Consider the following 19,512-nt stretch of genomic DNA (forward strand, 5'->3'; position numbering starts at 1 on the left):
GCAAGGGTAACATATAATCCTTGATATCAGGTTTTACCCGCGATTGAACTTAGCAATGCTGGATTCGCTGTTCGTTACGAGGCCTGCACTCTTGGAAAAAACATTTCATTTCAAAAGTTGTCCTTGTTATTTCCCTTGTGTTGTTTATTTTCCTCTCACTCGTGCGAAAATTGGATCTTTTATGGGAAATGAACATAAAATCACCGCATAACAATTTAGCGCCTCCCCACACCCCCTATACGCCTTCATGGCGTGGTGCTATGCACAGGGGAACACTTTACTTTTTTTTTTACTTTTAAGGCATATGTCCTTGCTATGTAACATAACTTTCAACATGTGTTCAATCGTCTTGTGACCATTGAACATTCATTAAAGTTCCTTTCTTACGCAACACAGCACTTCGTCCTTGATTAAAATTTCACATCCGAGTAAACATTCAACAGGTTTCATCCATATTGTAATATCCTGCTGATGCTCATTGGCAGTGAAGGTATTTACTTGATACTTTACTGCGGTATCATTTTACCAGTGGGGAAAACTGGGTTGGGCCCACCCGGGCCAATCCTGGTTACGTGCTGTATTTAAACGTATATCCAGCGAGCTGATTGAACGTAGTTTTATGATGTATTTTGTACTGTTCATATGAATAATAAGTCTGTGATATTATTCCACTCAATAACAGCTTAGGGAAAGAAAACAATGTAATTATTACATTTTGTTTAACATAAAAGATTCGTGTCTAAAAGTACTCTTGTATGTGATGGAACAAAATGCAACATCTCAGTGACTTATACTTAGGTTTGGCTTTAAATAATTGTGAGGTTCTAGAATTGTCAACAGTTTGAGAAAACTCGTAAAATAAAGGCTTAGTCAAGCTTATAATACTCAAAATAATTAATGTGGTACAAGTCATAGTGGATATTTTTCTCAAATCATACTAGAAATGGACATTTAACAGAAATAATACGAACATATCCAAGAAACCAAAACTCAAAAGAGTCTGAAATATTTAGAGAAAACATTGAACGAACAAAGCTTATAATTTTGAAATGTGGTAGCACTTTAGATATCAGTCACTTCCGTATATGGGCAAGCCACATAGTTTCACCTGTGATGATCAAATTTTACAATAAATGTTTCCATGTATAAAACATTTCAAAGGAGAACTGAGTACATTTTATTGAACTGTCGTGAAAGTAGAATAAAGGTAATTGTGGTATAATTAAATCAAACACTTTTCAAATGATTCATTTTCATTTCTGAAAATTTAGTATGTGTGCAAATGTTCTGTTTTCTTTCCAATGCCTTGCCTCCCTTCCTCCAGTTCAGTGCATTGATTGAACGTAATGGGTTGCTTGCCCATGTAGGATAAATGTTATTTGCGGTTAGGAGCTCTATACCCAAGAGGTCGAGCACTCTCATAATCTACCACAATTTCATTTTTTCTTCTTTAAAATAGGGGGTGTGGGGTACTCATACAATGCATACGTAAAATTTACGTATACTTTCATATTTTGACCATTTTTGACATTTTCAAACCTTTTTAGACTACAATTTCGAGCTTTGTGCATAAAACTTTCAGGAGCATTGTGACATTACTTGCACTGTAAATTGACAATAAAATTATCGAATCATAATGCACAATTTAGGAGGAGCATGGGTGAGGTGAATGGGCAAAGAAAGATAAGTCATTTATTTACTGACCATGTTTCTGCAGATAGAAAACTTGACAGACTGCAATGGCATTACATATGAGTGAAATTGGACAATGTGTTTCAAGAACTTGACAGACTGCAATGGCATTACATATGAGTGAAATTGGACAATGTGTTTCAAGATGGTGAATGAAAAACTGATTTTCCTCATGTTGCACGCACGCTCTATACCATGCTCTATTTTCCCCTAAAACTGACTCCAATGCATTTTCGGAGTATAAGGAACTAAACTCATTGTAGATAATTCGTCGGTCCGCAATTTTGCAGTAAAACTTTTAAAATTATATTTCATATTTTCAGAGTGGAGGGGTGGTAAAATCGCAAACATACATTTTGCCATAAATGTAAAGCGTTGAGTTGCAATTTTTGGAGTTACAAGATAACTTAAAGGATTGGTGACATATTGTATTTGAGAAGAATTTGTCATCGTGTTTAAAGATGGTGGACGACAGACTGCTTTAACATGCCTTGAGAGAACTTTAATTTATGCAAATATTTGAGGTTATATTTTCGTAGATTAAGAAAACCAAGTCTCAGCTCCATTAGGACATTTCTTGAGCTTGAGGTTTTTTAAATAAAAACTCTGTAATATAGTGAGTGTGTGGTTTAGGAAGGGTGGGGGAAAGTCACCAATTTTAAGACCACAATACCTGTAGCAAATTTATAGTTTTTAAGCTGAAATTAATGTCGCAACTAGATACACCCAGGGAATGATTTTATTTTGTATTTGCTTTTGTTGAAAGCATTTCAAGATAGTGGATGAGAAATGAATTTTTCATATTCTGAGGTAGCTTCAAATTCTGATGACACTTTCAAATCTTTGCCTAAACTACATTTTTGGACATTAAGAATAGAGACTTAAATATTTTTGGGCAATTCTTAAACTATGGCTTGATTTTTTCTTAAATATAGTGCATATGTATGTTTGGGGTCAAATTGGGGTCTCTAATGTTTTGTCCATGGGAACTGTTATTTTCATAGCAACCAGATATTTTGGAGGATGGATACGGTATTCCATTTGGATGAAATCAGCCTTATAATTTTGGCATGGTTAATTCACGGAGGAGATATTTAAGCTTGAAACATCCACAAAAATAATCGGAAAACACAACTGTGGTATATCTACTGTGAACAAACTGTATTGAAGCAGATTTAAAAGTATGTGTGCCGCTATCGTGTGTTGTATAGTAGGTAAAGGTAAAGTTCCCCGTGTATTCTATAGCACCATGCCATGAAGGCACATTCAGGGGATATATTATAGGGCCCATCATATTTTCGACCATTTAGGAGGTTGCCTTTGCCCCCCCCCCCCCTCTCCCGGGATCCATTGATTTGAGGCTGGGCGAGTGCCAGAGCTGCTTTATGCAGGGACAAAACCGGAAGAATTCCGACCTTAGATCACCCACCCCAAGATTTGAACCAGTGTCTTCTGCATGGCAGTCAGACTCCTAAGCAGTCTATTTTATCAATTTTCTCTGTATTATCATTTGAACAAACACAAACATCCACGCCCGAACCAGAATTTGAACCCGGGACCCCTGGCATTGCAGCTTGCTGTGCTAACCACTCCCCCACAGAGGTCAACTAAACAACTACAGATATCAAGTATTAGTATAGTATTGTAATGCGCAACCTTAGGAACTGATATAAGGGCAGAACTTGGATGAATTACAGATGATAAATTATAACACAGGTTAGTGCTCGTTTTGCAATATTTATATAAATGTCTGCATATGTCCATAACAATAAGCGGGCATTACAGGCCGCAAATGTCGGCATCTCCGTCAGCGCCGCCCGCCACGCTTCTCCCGATCTCTCGGCTGAAGATCGAAATGGACGCACGTATTAGCTGTTACGCCATCCAGGAAGAGTAGAATCAAACTGCAGGTCAAATATTTCAGAACATAGTATTTTAGATAATTTAAACACTTGTCCCGTACTGTGGCTGTGTGGTCTAAGGCATCATGCTTTGGGCTCGGGCTACGGGACGTCGCAGGTTCGAGTCTCCTGGGGGAAACGTAACAGCTTTTCTCCTTAGATTTCGGCCTGTGTATGGGACCGGTGGCCACCCACCATCATGGTTAAATTGGGGAGCTATGAATGAGTAACGTAACCCAGTCATGAAAACTTACGACGACGACTGGGGGTTCGTCTTGCTGACCACACATCACCCCGTTACTGGTTGGATGATCTCCCACCTTAGAATATGATCAGGAAGGAGTGCGACCAGCAGTTGGTATGTAGGCCTGGGCCCTCAACGGTCTGTTGCGGTTATGTATGTTTTTATTTAATAATTTCAAAGGTGTGAGACCTTGATTGTCAATTCTTAACTATGTTAACAGAAAATATTAAATAGTTTTTGATTCAGTGAACATAAACAATACAAATTGAATGTTCCAATAAATTACTACTAGGTAAAAATGTATTTAATTTTTTAAATATATATACAGTACTGTGCAAATTAATGCGGACAAAGAGAAAAATATACATTTTTTTAGTTTTTACACTCTTTATGTGAGATAATCGAATAAATATGTAACAGATTTATACTAGTAGTATCAGCTAACTTTTTGATGCGTACTTGAGAATGTTTACAACAATTGCAAGGTTTGAAGCATTGTTGTTGGTGTTTCATTGTTGTCGTTGTGCAATGCCAATATTATTAACCAACAGACTTCTGTGAGAGCTTGGCTGTAGTAAACATGCTTTTGTTGAGCTCCATGTTCCTACGAGTTTTCATTATGGATATAACACCCAGAAAAGTTCTAGAATTATTACACTGAGTGAGAACATAACACATCCATGACTGTGCGGCAAATCGCTGAAGAGGCTGGTGTTGGGAAATCAGCGGTGTCAAAAATTATCAGAAACTACAGGGCAACTGGTAGTTTTTCTCCAAAGCGAAAAGGAAAGTGTGGTAGAAAATGCAAAACAACACCTAGAAGTGACACGTTACTGCTAAGAAACAGTAAAATTCACCCATACAAAACAAGTGTGGACCTGCAACGTGATTTGCTTTCTGCTGGGATCAGTATTGATGCATCAACTGTTCGACGTCGCTTACTTGAAGTTGGAAGAAAACCGGTTAAAAAGCAATTGTTGACAGCTAAAATGAAGACGAAACGCCTAAAATGGGCTAAGAAATACCAGAAATGGACAGTCGCTGATTGGAGGAAGGTAATATTCTCAGATGAGTCTCACTTTGAATTGCATGGCTACAAAGCATTTGTTGTGCGACGAAGTCCAGGTGAACCTTTACGACCTGAACATTGCATTCAGACAGTCAAACACCCACCCAAGCAAATGTTTTGGGGATTCTTTACTTGCAGTGGACCTGGAGGGCTCGTACCAGTGGATGGAATGATGAATTCCGCAAAATACATTGACATATTGAGGCGCAGAAATGTCCCACTCATTCAAAATCCCACTAACGACGGACAAGAAATTTTTCAGCATGACCTTGCTCCTTGTCACACATCAAAGTCTGTACGTAAATTTGCTTCTGACAACAATTTAACGATTCTAGATTGGCCAGGGAATTCACCGGATATGAACCCCATAGAAAACTTATGGGGTATTGTGAAGAAACGTGTTGCAAAAATGGACTGTTCATCGAAGCAAAAGGTCATTACCAATGTGATTCATGTGTGGTTTCATGACAGTGATATCAAAGTTATGTGTTCAAATTTGGTTCAATCAATGCCAAACCGCATCAAGCAGCTAATAACAGCCAAAGGAGGACATATTTCATACTCGCGTACTTTCGACGTGGCCTTTGGCCACGTCTTGTACGCTCGCATGCGTGACCTTCGGCCACGTTGTGATCGCAATCATGTTTTAGATGGGGTTCCTCAATGATCTTAATGACTTTGAAAATGTCTGCATGTTGTATTGGATGATGGGAACATGTGTACAAGTTCGATAATTTGAAAAGTTTAGAAAGTAACTTTGTGTGTGTATGGGCTCTAATAAAGTACAAATATTCAAACTATTATTGTCTATTTTCTTAATAATAAACTGTGTAAGTAATAACCGTTTCAAGATAACTAGTTGGATGTTTTGCTTAAACGAATTGAAAAGCGACTAAATTGAAAATGCAATATTTACGTATTTTGTTATTTTCACATTTTTGAACGTAATTGGATAATAACTGTTTTCCGTCATTCCCCTCAAATTCCTACCTTGCCTCTGTAATAAATTCTGATGCTCGTATTTTGAAATTCGAAAAGTCTAGCATAATCCCCTTACAGTAGTTTCCGGGGTGAAAATAAACTTTCTTTAAGTTCCCTAGCAACGTCCGTTTCCATGGACAACAACAGGCACGGCAAGCTCTAAGGAATTGCATGTCATTATACCCCCTAAACATTTAGTTAAAACAAGCACGATGTAGATATTTACGCATTGAGTATAACAATATATACGTAATTGTATCTGGGCTGAAACTCCTTATTATGTAGATGTCACCCTTGTTTCAGGCACCTTTTCAAAGTCATGAGTTGATTCATCTGTGTGTTGTAGATCTGTGAGAAATATAATGTATCTCGACAATTAAGAATTGAAGGAAACAATGTGTGCAAAAGAAATGCCCGTGGCAACGGTTGCTAAGGACGTGAGAAAAGGGCATTTTCACCCTTAAGGAAGGGCCGATTGAGCGATTTTTTAATTTTCTCGACCTTTTGGGACGATTTCATGGGGGGTCGTAATCGGGCATTTTTCGCCTCCAGGGCTTCCTTCATGGAGAACATTTATGTCAGTGAGTGGTGGGATTGGGGCTATATATATATTGGACTCGCGTACTTTCGACGTGGCCTTTGGCCACGTCTTGTACGCTCGCATGCGTGATCTTCGGCTACGTTGTGGGCGTAATCATGTTATAGATGGGGTAAAATGTCTGCATGTTTTATTGGATGAAGCCAAACAAGTGTATAAGTTCGCTAATTTGAAGAGTTTAGAAAGTAACGTTATGTCTGTATGGGCTCTAATAAGGTACAAATATTCAAAACATTATTGTCTATTTTCCTAATGATACACTGAGTAAGTAATAACAGTTTCAAGATAATTAGTTGGATGTGTTGCATAAACGAATTCTATAGCGACATTAAATTCGAAATGCAATATTTACGTCTTTTGTCATTTTCACATTTGTAAACGTAATAGAATAATAATTGTTTCCCGTCATTCCCATCAAATTCCTACCTCTCCTCTGTAATAAATTCTGACGCTCATGTTTTGAAATACGAAAAGTCTAGCATAATTCCCTTACAGTAGTTTCCGGGGTGAAAATAAATGTTCTTTAAGTTCCCTAGCAACGTCCGTTTCCATGGACAACAACAAGCACGGCAAACTCTCTAAGTAATTGTTTGTTATTATATCTCTAAACATTTAGTTAAAACAACCACGATGTAGATAATATTTTCGCATTGAGTTTACCTACGTAATTGTATCTGGGCTGAAACTCCTTATTATGTAGATGTCACTCTTGTTTGAGCCACCTTTTCAAAGTCATGAGTTCATTCATCTGTGTGCTATTGATCTGTGAGAAATATAATGTAGCTAGACAATTAAGAATTGATGGAAACAATGTGTGCAAAAGAAATGCCCGTGGCAACGGTTGCTAAGGGCGTGAGAAAAGGGCATTTTCACCCTTAAGGAAGGGCCGATTGAGCGATTTTTTAATTTTCTCGCTCTTTTGGGACGATTTCATGGGGGGTCGTAATCGGACATTTTTCGCCTCCGGGGCTTCCTTCACGGAGAACATTTATGTCAGTGAGTGGTGGGATTGGGGCTATATATATATTGGATTAGTGTAGTGTACGTTATGTACATCTCCAAGAAAGAGTAAAAAATGGAAAAAATATATATTTTTTCTCTTTGTCCACATTAATTTGCACAGTACTGTATTTATAAACATAACCTGAAAAAAAAACAGTTTTGCCCGTTTTTTTCGGGTTTTATCTGAAAAAAATAACGAAAAACCAACCTGGGTTGGGTTTTTTTCGAAAAAAATACGGGCAAAATGCCAACCCTGCACATAACACTATTTTTATGTACATAGTGCAAGTGCTTTTTTGCTAAAATTAGAAAATAGAACCATAGCAAGAAACTTCGATAAGCTACGTCTGTTTTTATGAGCAGCTACAACCTTGTTTAAATCCAAAGATTTTGCAAGTTCCTTCTCAAAGGACAGAATAGGCAGTGCACTCAACCTCTCGTTACCAATTCGATTACGAAGGTAACACTTGATCTGCCGCAAGCAGCCGTTGATGGGTTTATGCACATTTCAATAATACCAAGCTTATAAAGTTCTTAAAAGGCAGCGGCTGAACAGTCTTTATTTTGAGTATCTTTCGGCTTCATAGTGTGCCATAATTGTAAACTGTCCAAATCACAACAGCAGAGAGCAATAAAACATTGTAGCTTTTCGTGTTTCAGAAAAGCGACACTAACTTAATAAAGTAGGCATCAAATAAACAATACCACCCTTGAATGGAAAGTGTATTTATGATACCATTTTCTCTGCCATGATTACATATCTTATGTTTTCTTGTTCAACGACTGGAATTCAGAACTTGGGGCTAAATATGGGGACGATGCGAGAAATACCGTCCACTTAGTAGTTGTTACTCTCAAAGAACAAGCGTATTTTCACTACAAATTTACCTCTACTAGGAGACAAATACATTGACATGAAAGCAATGAATGTAGTTGCAACTCTTGAACTAGGCATTTTGATTAGCGAAAATAACTGCTGAAGATTGTAATTTTATTTCAGAATATATGAATATTATGCATAAATACTGATCAGAATTGGATCAGTAGTTTTAGTTGTGCTTTAAAGATTGACACTCCTACACAGTGGCGGATCCAAAAATTACTGTTGGGATGGACGAATTTCAGAGCCGGCTCCCTCACCGAACCTACAATTGCATTGTTTTATATGACAAAATATATGGTTCTTTTACCAGGAGACAGCTATGCTCTACGGACTAGATTTTTTAAGGGGTCCAGAGTGAAGTAGATGGTTACTTTAGTTTACAGTTGAATGGCTTGTTGCAGAAAGGGACCTGAGTCACTTTTGCACAATTCTGAGAAAAACAAGAAAAATTGTATAATATTGATAGTGTAAGAAAGAAATGTGCCGTTGTTGGCTCAAATATTCAGCATAAAGAAAAGTTAATTTTGCAACCCTCAATGCGCCCCCCTGCAGTATGCTGCTAGAGACAGTGGAGATGAAAAGGTTGTGTCTCGGGTACCTTTCTGCAATAAAAGTGGAAACTTTGAGAAATAAGACGAGAAATATCCTACAAACGCCCGTTTGTCGTTGCCACATAAGCTAAGTTAGGTTAGGTTATGTTATATATTCCACAGAAAATTATAGATTCATCAATGAATGACAGTGTACTGCACTTTCTCGACTTCATTGTCAGTGTTTGAAGTACAATAATGTACGAGCTCGTACATGCATGTGTTACTCTACATCTGAGTCGGTTTCATTGGCCAGTGTAGCGGGCCATTGATGAATATCTTCATAAAATCCTTTGACGTCGTCTGGTACATACGACAAAGCAGTTCGTATGTCCTTCAATTTAGTAAGCTTGATCGGCATACGTGAAACTGGGAACGTACGTGGCGTAGGAATTACAATTCTTGCACCTTTGGACAGTAGAAGGTGTGAGACGTCAAACCTTTGATGACTTAGGAAACCTTGGCAGTACCCTTATGTTCAACACAGTATTCAAAGTAATGATACTTGGAAATCTGAAAATACTGCCTATTCTTGCAGGAACACATGGTAGTTTTCACAGATGCCACATTTTTTTTGTAGACATGAGGCCACCACGTTGCGAAATCTATAATGTTACTGGTGTCAATAAGTTTGACAGTATTTTTACCGCCCGAGCTGCATTACAGATTAGCGTACACAGTTCGTACAACGTATAAATACGGCTTAGTTTATTGCAGAAAAGGACCCGAGTCAGTAACTCAGGTACCTTTCTGCATTAAAGTACACTTTTCACTGTGCATTTTCTTGGCTATAGCCTCGTGTGACTGACGTCCTTTCTGCACTAAAAGATGTGTCTGTAACTACGAAAATAAAAAATACCATTAACTCCGATACCTCAAAAATGTGACTCAGGTCCCTTTCTTCAATAAGCCATTCAGTTGTATTTTAGGTAGTCTACTCAGATTGATCCGTCGAAAGAAACAATCGCGTTATAGATTATGAATATGTATGGGTTTATAAGCGACATAGGGAGTTTGAGTGTATTTGAATCTATTGCTACCAATTTATTTATTACAGACTCAGCTTTTGAAGTTACATAACCCATGTCATAGTTGCATTTCTCGTAATTTCACACCTAGATATTTAGCTTCCTTTACTCCTCTTAAAATTTTCTCTGACTTTCATCTGTGGGTGTTTATTAGCATCCAACTTACCTTTTAGGATTATAAAGTGGTTCTCCTTGGCGGTGGCGCCCGACCCTGTGGCCGAGTGGTTAGCACATCGCGCTGCGACGCCAAGGGTCCCGAGTTCGAATCCCGGTCGGGCTTGGTTGTTGTGAATGTCCATTCATCATTTCATCACTCATCCCCATCTTCGCAAATTAGCCAAGAGGCACAATTCCACAATTCTGGACCCAGAATTTGTCTCTGTGAACATCCTTGTGTTGTTTATTTTGAGGCCGTGAAGTAAGGACATCTGATATGCTTTCCTGTCGGTGCAACAGCTTCCATAATTCTGTCGAGGGTTCCTGGGCAATATCTAAGATCCTGAAAATATGCGGCTTGGTTGGTACAGGTAGACGTCAGTTTGAAGCCTCACAACGCCGTCAACGTCTCTACCATCTGTGAGGGCCTCTTTTTTTCAGTTGGAAGAGGGACTCAAGGCCATTTGTACCTTACAGCCTTGCGCCGGAGAACCAACTGCAATCGATTTGATATATCGCATGCAAATATACTCGATATAAATGTCGATTGCATCTGTGTATGACAAGATTTCGCTTTCATGTCCACAGCGATCTCTTGTAATACACCATTCTTCCATTTGGGTCTGCAATACTGACATAGTTTAATCTAAGGTAATAAAAAATACACAAAGCACTTGAAATACCTATCACTCAACCTAACCTACAAGCTTAAGCAATTACTTCGCAGACCCAAAAGGAAAAACTAAAACCGTTAGTGGTCTTACATTTCATACCTACTATTTGCATACCTACACACACTCACACTGGCTATCAAGACTTATCAAGCTTACATCTACATTTTCCTGAAGTAACATGGAAGATCTCAGGGATTACTGCTATTACTGTAATTGTACCGTGGTAAGCATAACAACAGTGGATGCTGAGCCACAGTAGGACCTTCCCGACCCAGGAATATTCCAGAGCTAACGAACTCGTACAGCTCGGAAAACGTCATGTACTATCACACCATAGTATAGGGCCACCAACGCAGAGGCAGGCCCATTGTCCTAGGTGGAACTTCCACGACGTCTCCTACGACCAAACGGTAGGGAAAACCCTTATCGGAAGAGGTCCTACAGTTTTACTTGCCATCCAAATAACAGGCATCCTTGAGATATAGGGTGGAAACTTAACGTGTATAGTGCTTTTAATAAATAAATAAAAAAACTGCCTTCGTTAGCAAAGTGTGTTTGGAAACAAGGCATAATCGTGTTATAGCAAGAATCCAAGTTACTTCAGGAAAATCCTGTGTGTTATATTTTGTTAGCACATAATATAACACACAGGATATAACTAGTAGATAAAATAGCAGATAAAGAGAATAACTAGCATTCATTCTGCAATCTAATCTATCAAGCTGCACACAGCAGCGGTGATGGGATTCTATGAGTTCACTAGGCGCCATCTAACAGAAATCTGGTTGGCAGGCTTTGGCACTCTAAGACCTGTTGGCCACAGGGTTTATCTATGTTACAGACAAACAGCTTTGAACATATATAGCATTAATAAGGCTCCCGGTTCAAATGATGACCTGGGAATGGATATTCTTTGTGACTGTCCCATCATCTTCATCTTCGCGAGTACCCAAAAGTGGCAGAAAAGTGAAGAAAAATAAGCCAAATCAATGCAGCATTAATAATATAAACACGCCGGTTCGGTGACCGAGTGTGTTAAGTGACCGACTTTCGATCTTGCCAGAGGAGTTCCCGTGTTCTAATCTCGATCTGGGCATGGGTGCCCTTGTAAGTGCCCTTTCTTTAATTTAATTAAATCATTACTCATCCGCATCGTCGCTATTACCCAGAAATTACAGAAAAGCGACTGAAAAATAATAAAATTCTAAAACTTACGTACTATCCTGCAGATGTCAGCAGCATCCCTCCAGTTTGAATGGAAATTCGGCTTGAAGAACTTCTTTAAGTAAAAGTACAATGTAATTCTTATGCGTGTCTGGTCGTCAGTTTTTGGATGTAGTTTCATAGCTACGGTAACGAGCTTCAACAATGAACAATAACTGTTGTATGTTAAACATTGTTGTGTTGTATGTTTGTGTTAGGCAGGGGCGGCGCCAGAAATTTTCGACCGGGTGGGCAGAAGCTGTATGTTGATAGATTAGGGTGGGCAGGTATAAATGTAAGACGCATATATATATGCATGTAAGACACATATATGTAGGACATACATACATATGTATTCCCTTCTCTCTTACACTCCCGATTTCCCTTCACTTCTTTTCCCTTTCCTTTTCATCTATTCTGTTTTACTCCCTAATGCCTTCTTATATCTCTCTTTCTCAGCTTGTTTGACCTCTTTCTCCCTTTCACTCTCTTTCGTTTCATTCTTAAAATGTTTCTCTTAACTGCCATGCACACACACACACACACATCACATGTATGTATGTGTGTGTTTGGTGTCTTTCCTCTTCCTTTTCTAATCTATTCTCGCATCTTGCTCCACTTCTTTGTCTCCGATGGACACAATTATTTCAAGGTAAGTGTTTGTGTGCGCGCAGCCATACATTCTAACCACATTCTTCCCTTCATGTCAATGTAGTGAAATAAATGAGAATCGGTTGCATCACATTTTGTCCTTCAAGTGCAAAAATACAAGGCACATACCTATTAGGCGATAGTGATTGAAATTGTGATGGTAGACAATGGTGAAGGATTAAATATCTTTCTCGTAATTTAAATGCATGTTCCTGATCATATTATTTTCATCATATGAGTTTTTGACTGATACTTGTGGGCTAATGATCACTTTTCTTGGCTTACAAGGTTATTACAACTGACAAATGTATCTGAATGTATGTTTGCAGTAACGGCGATCGGGTGCCAAAACTTTGGGGCAAGGACAGTTTACTTGCAACAAGTGACAAAATGTGGCAGGGGAGGGGGAACTCCCCACTTCGCTCCTCCTATATCCCACTGGATATTTGGATTAAAATTACTGTCTTATTGGGAATGTAAACATACACACACACACGGAAAAACCAATTCTTTGTCCATTCTGCATAAGGTATCTCCAGGCTTATGAAAGGCTATTTTGACAAAATATCGCCCAAAAGTAATAATCAAGTAACATTGAAAAATCTGTGAGCTTTTCTGAAGTAAGTCTTCGTTACTCATGCGGGAGAAGTGATACACGTATGGTTAGATGAACACATGCACTGAGGTAACAAATAGTTTATATTTTGTAGAATGCGATTTTGGACACAAGGAATTCATCGAAATTGATCACCCGGTAATTCATCTCTTTTTCACAGACGACTTGGGTTGTATGGCGTGATCTTTCCGAAAGCACTCAAATGTCAACCTCTATCCTGCGCAGTATACCCTGGAAACTTTAATCTTGCAGGCGAACGAGTCTCTGCCGCCTGGAACCACAGTCAAAATAATAATTTGTGGGGGGTTGTATTTTCAATGTCTCCGTGTATTTGTTTTCCCCCTTCGTCACTTTCATCTAATCACCATTGAACCTCATTGTCGCCATTAGCCAAAATTAGCAGAAAAGTGACTTCACATAGAACAAATTAGTCGAATCAGCAACAACTTACTCTTCCAAAGGTGTAGTTTCATTAGTTCATACCACTTCAAAAGTTGAGATGGTAGTTTCAATTTCACAGTGTTTCATTGTTGGATCAAGGCAGCTGACTCAGTGAACAATAACGTTGTTTTCCGAAAGTCTCAAATATTTGTCTCTAGCAATACACCCTCTTAAATGAACGCATCTTCTATGGTGATAAAATAACATATTCCCTGCGAGTTCTTTCTGTATATTTTTCCCCGATGGCATAACGTTGTCACCTTACAATGAAGAGGTTCTGGTTTCTACTGCCCCCTCCCCTGGTGAAAGCACAATGCACACTGGTTCGGACTCCACTTTAAACTGTAGGTTTAGTCCCGATTAGCCTATCTGAACATAAAATTCGACTTAAAAACAAATAAGTTTAAACAATTCTCATCGTGATTGATTAGTTCTCTGACGCCCTCAAAACAAAGCTTTCCTTCCAACCCCTTCTTCTTCTAATTCTACGTAAGTTAATCACCAGAAAAATCGCACGATTACGTAACTGATAGGCAGAAATTTATGTGTGAAACTAGGATTTCTAAATAGAATTAGCCACCCATTATCAATTCAATAATTCTGTTGCTTTTTCCAAACCCACATCACTGTTACATCAAAAATAATATACCTCGATATTGTAGTGGTTATTGTGATTGCTTCTTATTAGTATTTATTACTAGAACGAATACAAAGTTGTTATTTTGTATACCATGTATGTAGATATTTGAAAATGACAGGTACGAGTATGTAAAATATAAATATAAAAATTTTAATGAAATAAAGAAAAAGACACTTCTCGAATTTCAATGTAGACCTAATTAAAAAGTCTAAATAATTTATTGTTTTGCTCGAGGAAGCAACGCTGAGGTTTTTCCTTGTTTATTTAGAGATTATTTTAATCATACGCAGGCCGGGATTTATATATGTGAATACCCCGAGCTTACAACACCAAGACCCCACCCAAATCCCCTCCACAGTTTCAGTTATAACTTATCGCCAAGCTACATGAGGTGATTAGTTATTGTTTCTACATTTTTCCATCACATCCGAAGTACCTAACAGTGGTAGCGTCGTCGCCTTGTAATCAAGGAGTCCCGGGTTCGATACCCGGTGAAGGCACATAGTGGTTTGGATCCCACCTTAAACTGTAGGTCCAGTCCCGATCAACCTTATTGTGCATAAAGTGGACTTAAAACACCAAATCAACCAACCAACCGAAGTACCTATGTTTGTTTTTTTTATGTGGTACTTTTCAAACCAGTTTGTTCCCCAGCGAAGGCCCGGAGCTGCAGCCCTCAAACTCACTCTAAATGCTGATCTCATTTTGACCATACCCTGCATAATTTTGCGCCTCCTAAACCCATTAGCTGCTTCCAATCATAGAAGTATTCAATTGGTCACAGTTTTCTTGTTTCAAGATCTCTAGTAATTCCTTTTGATTTCTAATGACAAAGTTAAATCAGCTTTTTATGGGATGATGATATGTGAACATTTCTAGTGTAGATAATACTCATTAGTAAAATATACACCAGAATACACTTATTTATTGCAACATTCACATATCTCTAAGTATATGTACTTACTGAATTTGATTGGGTGGGCAATCGGGTGGGCACAGGAATTTTTGGGTGGGCGCTTGCCCACCCGTGCCCACCCCTGTCGCCGTCCCTGGTGTTAGGTCACGTTCACTTACAAAATAATCTAGAATGTAAAAGAAGACGTTTCATGACTGAACGTGAAGTTAGTAAATCTCCGGACTTAGCTAATTTTACTTTTTTTTAATATAACCATTTTGACATCGTTGCTCTGTATCAGTGGCGCAACCACGGGGGCGGGGGCATTGCCCCCCCCAACCTTGGTCGGAAATGAGTTGTAGGGGGCACAAAATTCTACCCCCTTTTTGCGTAATTTACAAGGATAATAACGTCCTTGATACTACCACTAGTAATAGTAATAATAATGTTGGTCCTGGGTTCGAATCCCGGCTTGGGCATGAACGTTTGCAAGTATCCATCATTTTCATCATGCCATCACTCATCCCCATCTTCGCAAATTAGCCAATGGTGGCCCCATAAGCGATGTAAAATAAAGCAAATCAATAATAACAATAATAATAATGTTATAATAACATTATTTGTAACATTATTATTATTAAAATTATTATTATTATTGGTACGTTTATCCTGGTACTTGCATCCCTCCCCAGACAAAAATTCGTGGTTGTGCCTCTGCTCTGTATCAGTTCATTTTGAATTTCAGAACCTGCATAATTATTGTGAATCTCATTTTATTGTACATCTGAAATGTTCTAATATTCTTGTGGTAATTGGTCATATTTCGAAAAAAAATTCACCAAATACGTGAAGTTTCCTTAATTTTCTGTTGTTTCTGTTCTGTGTATAATGTTTCTCGATGTTTTCGAACCGCTAAGTTATGGGAAGTCAAGAATTGTGATATGCTTATCAAACTTTGTAAGAGATCATTCATTGTTGTTGTTTGGCTTCCTGGATATTCTAAAATCAGACGGCTACCACCCGGTTTATTCAAAATACTAAATACTTAGTTGACGTATTCAACAAAAAGTGTAGGCCTAATGTTTCACTAGAATTTATAACCGGTTAAAAAGTTGTAGTTTTATCGGCCACAAATATTAGCCCTTTCCATCTATCTTTCTCACTTCTATATATTACATTTAAAATAATAATATGCCCATGGGACGCAAGGCCCCAGGCGCTCGCCCACTTCTACCACCAATTGCTATAGTCCATGCGTTTACTTCGTTAACATCGAAGAACTAAAGAATCTGCCGCCACAAACGTGGGTGGAGATAAATAGTGGGCGAGTTGTTTTCGTCCAATGACACTCAATCTTCAGCCAATGGGCGAAGCTGTCACTCTGCTCGTCTACTCCACGTGGAGTCCTTGAGCCAATGGGCGCAGCTGTCATTCTGCTCGTCTACTCTACGTGGAGTCTCAGTCACATGACTGCAGATACGCTGTTGCCGTACTTTGCAACTTCCATGTGGAGACCGTGGGAAGGTGGTTGTGCGACGAGGGACAAGGTGAAGTAGAGTATATGTGGAGAGTAGATGTGTGGCAACACTGTGTATTGAATGTGATTGTTGGAGCTGGTGGGCGTGCTCTGTTGACTTCAAAGCCTGTCGTTAACGTAGCTAGCGCGTCGATTATACGCCTCTGTTGTTATCCCATTGTCACGCTAAACTGTCAGATATGAGAAGTAAAACGCATTCTCTGCAGTGGTCTCAGGTCCGATTCCCTTTTAATGCATCTTGTAGACTCGTTCTGATCCAAATTTAAACTGTAGGTCCAGTTCCGATTAGCCTATCATGAGCATAAAGTGGATTTCTCGAGCCTGTTAAACGTGGTGATCAAATAACAGAACTATAACTTAACAAGTTTAAAAACAAGACGCTGCAAATATCTGTTGCGCAGCTCACACCACATTTCCCCACCCCATTCTTTGCAGCGACGTTGGTTCGCAGTGTTGCAACCTGGAGAGAGCGGAATGGACTGAGGATTTTCAACGAAATTTGTATTCGCTTTTTCCAGGGCTGTTTTCTACCTGTCGGAGTACAGAACTTCAGCTCACCTTTCGCCAACGACTCTTTTCCTTCTCTTAAAACTTGAACTCCCCGATGGCGCAGTGGTAGAGTTTTCGCCTTGAAATCAAGGGATCTCGGGTTCGATTCCCGGTGGAGGCACTAGTGGTTCGGATCCCACTTTAAACTGTACGTCCAGTCCCGATTAACCTTACTGTGCATAAAGTGGACTTACAACAACACATCAATCCAATCCAATTCTTTTAAAACTTGAGAAACCATCCATTTAGATACTCCCGTGGCGGCGCTTGTGGACTCGACAACTATGTAACTCCTTCTGATTTCGCAAATATGTTGCAACATTGTAAACAATTTCTCTGGCCTGTCCTCTAAGGGCCTTTCCAGAGCAGATTGTGGATTTCGTTGGACCCGGCATGATTTGATTTTTGCATTTCAAAAATATGCAGACAAGAGTAAAGAGCAAGAACATTTCAGTGCTTTAAAAAATAACACAGGCAAGCGTGCTATCAGATTGCCTTCTCGTAGTGATTGTTGTTCGATAAACAAAGGAACCCCCACCCCACTCGGCTTTAAAAAAAAACAGACCACTGTTCGATGTCGCATTCAGAAAATGAAGTCATTCGCCCAGTAGTTTCTCTTCGTTATAAACCTTAATAATAAAATATCAAGTACCAAAATGTGTTTTTGACACTTCTAAGAAAAGTGAGAGATGCAAATTTATGATTAGTGGGAATGAATGTACAGGCAATTTAGAATCTTTTTCTTTAGAAAGCATTTAGCGATATTATTTTAATGCTAACAGAACCTAACGTAACTACGAGAGCATTTAGGTTTATTATTAGAAGAATACACAATAAGTGATTTTGGTCATGCCGTAATTTTTTTTCTCTTGCGATACGATTCATTGGTTTGTATGACTGAATCAAGCGCAGGTGCTTACTTTTGGTAACATAATTTTGTAGCTACTTGGAAAGATAAATTGATCTGGAGAATCTATTATGACACTGCAGGTTGTTTTCTGCTATATAAACTGTTCAGGCAGCAGAAAATATTTCACCCTGATTTTTCCAGGACGAGGATAGTAATTCTATAATATTTAGTTTCTTGAAATGTAGATGAATGTGAATCCTAACCTACTTCAGCAGTGGCGTAAAAAGGGGGCTATTAATCCCAACTTTTGTCCCTGCAGTAGAGGTGTGTGGGATACCGAAAAGTCGAGACCGGGATCGGGGAAAAAAAATTCCCGTCCCGATCCCGGCTTCGGAAGATGACTTCCCGACTTTTCGGGATCCGAAGCAGTCGGGAAATACGGAACGGTCATTAAAACAAAATCGTCAATTCTCGACGTTTTCTGCATTGTAAATGTCTGGAAGTTATCGGAAATTGTTGGTTTTTGTACCAGAAGTGCAAAAACAAGCACTTAAGGTGAAAATTACGTGTAGAATTCGAGATTTCAAGAGCTTTGGGAAATTTCGAACATATCCCGTCCCGAATGTTGGGATTTGAAGAATTTCCCGTCCCGTCCCGACCCAAAAATTTCTGTCCCAAACACCCCAACGACTTTAACTACAATTTTACTGGGAAGAGGTTGACTTTTTTGTTTAAAACATGTTTTTAACTCATGTTTAAAACTATGTTTAAAACAAAAAACAGTTTCTCTTGTTCTTTTTTTTTTTTTAAAAAAAAATTCCCAACCCTGCATAGAATAGTTATTTCCCATGGTATTTCCTTGCAGACAACAAACAGCTTTGCCGCAAACATGGCGGCGGTGCGAATCCTGACTTCTCATGATACCCACCCATCTATATTCCTTTTCCGGAATGTCTGGAGTAAGAGAACGCGAACGCGTCCTGCGCGGACGTTGCAATGTGTGCCTCGTCCAATGAACGCGCGGAGGGCGACTCGACTGGTCATTCGCGGTCCAGTAGTTGTGTGGTAATTCTCCATTCCGGAGAGCGCCGCATAGTCTGGCCCCGCCCACAAGCTTTCGCCTCTGCGCGTCGCTACTCCAGACATTCCGGAAAAGGAATATAGTTAACTTGGAACGCGATCAGTGATCTCATATTCACTATTGAAGGCAGATGCAACGTGCAACATTAATTTCTCTCGGAAGATATCACGCGTCAAAAAAGTGGGGATTTAAGATGTGGGAGAGAGTGACGCTTTCTGTTTTTTACACAAA

The 19,512-nt window shown here is 39.0% G+C and overlaps 1 protein-coding gene across 2 annotated transcripts in view; it reads left to right on the forward strand.

Moving 5' to 3' along the window:
• LOC146004733 (alpha-N-acetylgalactosaminidase-like) overlaps nucleotides 1-19,512 on the forward strand; it is a 117,071-nt gene that overhangs the window by 60,724 nt on the left and 36,835 nt on the right. The window lies entirely within an intron of this gene.

The sequence above is a fragment of the Lepisma saccharinum genome, chromosome 1 (assembly GCF_977018435.1).
Source record: "Lepisma saccharinum chromosome 1, izLepSacc3.1, whole genome shotgun sequence".
In the NCBI taxonomy this organism is placed as follows: Eukaryota; Metazoa; Arthropoda; class Insecta; order Zygentoma; family Lepismatidae; genus Lepisma; species Lepisma saccharinum.